Raw genomic sequence first — 2,235 nt, forward strand, 5'->3', positions numbered from 1 at the left:
CTTTTAATTGAGGGCCAGCTAGGTGGCACAGTGTATAGAGTTCCAGGTCTAGAGATCAGAGGTCCTGATTTCAAATTTGGCCTCAGACACTTCCAAGGGATGATAACCATGGCATGTCACTTAACCAGATTTGCCCAGCCCTTGCCCTTCTGTCTTAGAAATGTTGTTGGGACAGAAGGTAAGGGTTTTTAAAAAATCTTACAATTGAGAGAATTCCTGCTTTAGTAGCACTAGAGGCAGATACTAATTTGTTGTCTCCTTTAACACATTATCAATCTATACATTTTTTAAAAGCTTCACTAAGGATTAATATGTATTACAGAGGAATCAGTTTTGAGTCAGCTGAGGAAGAAACTTTATGCATAAACATTTTTCTAGACCTCAAGAAGCAATTGAATTATAGGCAAGTGATAACATAGTTATGTTTTCAAAATAGATTGATAGCTTCTGTCCTGTTTCTTAACACAGTCAAGTCAATAAGCATTTAAGTGCCTACCATGTGCAAAGTAAAAACTAGCACATTTTTAATAACTTAAAATCACTTTTCCTTGATTTAATAGTGTAGACTAAAGACAATTGCAAATTTTAGGACATAGAATCAAACTACTGAAGCAAAGTGTTGTAACTCTACTATTCAGAACTAGTAATATGCTCTTATCTCTTTGAGTGCTTTAGGTTTGCTCTACTAAATTAAAAAAAATTTGTTCTCACATTGTTGCATTTATGTATTTAAATGATCACTAGTATTCTCCCCCTTCCATTTTTTTGCCCTAGGAAGAGTAGTTAAATCATTTTGTACCAGGCTAATGAAGGGCACACTAATCAGTTGATCTAAGATTCCATTCATCATCCCTATAACTTACTCGAAGAAAATAAACCTTCTTTGCTACCACTCCCATGTATGTGTTGTTTCCTTCTATTAGAATGTAAACTCCTTGAAGGTAGGTACCTTCCTACTTTTTGTATTTGTCTTGTCAGTGTTTAGCAGGCTGCTTGGCCTAGTTCCTTCCTTTCTCCCTCCCTCCCTTCCTCTCACTTTCATGCTTTCTCCCTTCCTCCCTTGCTTCCTTCCCTCCTCCCTCCTTTCCTTCCTCTCTCCCTTGTTTCCTTCTTTTTCTTCCTTCCTGAAGTCTTAATTTATATATTTCCCAAACCAGCAAAGTTTGATCCTTTAGTTATTTTCATCTCTTAGGATGGAGGAGGAAGAATTGTTGAACCTTTTTGTCTCTTAGCCTGTACATTGAGATCAAATCTGTATTTGTCAATATAAGCAATATGGAAAAGGGATGACAGAATGTTAAGATTTTATTAGCTTAATGGGGGAAAGGTGCAGTGCTGGAATCTGTATCATACAGGTCTAATCTACTCCCATCCCCAATTGTATTGTAAACAGTGGGGATTTTGAAAAATGCTTGCATTCTTTCTAATGAACAGTTAAAGACTTTTAAAAAATGTATATTGAATTTTCCCAATATAAGGTCAGGAATTAGGATTAAAAGGGAAACCGTGAGCCAGGTATTATACCACTAGAGAAATCAGAAAGAGGGGGCTTGTAGATTGCAACCATTAGAATCAGACTGGATCTCTCTGGAGAGAGTGAGATTCCAAGGAGGAAAGGTTGCTGAAGAAAGAGGAACTGCCTGGAAATGCTCCTGAAGAACAGGGATAGTGTTAGACAGGAAATCAGCAAGACTTGAATTCTAATCCTGTATGATAATTGCTATCTGTAGGATCCCAGGAAAGTCACTTAAATTTCCTCAGCCTTTTTTTCCTCATCTGTTAAGTGGGGTTAACAATGGCATCTGCCCTTGTTGTGAGGATCAGATAATGTCTGTAATGGGCTTTCCTGCTATATAAGTGCTAACTATTATTACTATTACTATTAATTATCTTACAGATACAGCATGTTAAGGGAAGAACCTTGGCATGAGCCAAACAGGGAAGGTGGCCAGGGATGCCACATATTTTGAGGGGGAGTCAGGTTTCTGTCTGTCCAAGAACAGAGAGTTTTTAGAATCAGGTGTTAAACATTTACCAGCATACCCCTGATGGGTGGGTGAACTTGTTAATCTGCTTTTCGTTTTTAGGGATTCAATCAAAATTCTTATTTTAAGCAGCCCTAAAGCAAATTTTAACAAGGAAATAAATTCAGAATCCCTTAGCTTCTACTTTCCCTGGGATGCCCTTTGACCTAGTTGATCTCAATTAAAGTCCAGTCCTAGAATCTGATCAGGC

The sequence above is a fragment of the Monodelphis domestica genome, chromosome 1, assembly GCF_027887165.1.
Source record: "Monodelphis domestica isolate mMonDom1 chromosome 1, mMonDom1.pri, whole genome shotgun sequence".
NCBI lineage: Eukaryota > Metazoa > Chordata > Mammalia > Didelphimorphia > Didelphidae > Monodelphis > Monodelphis domestica.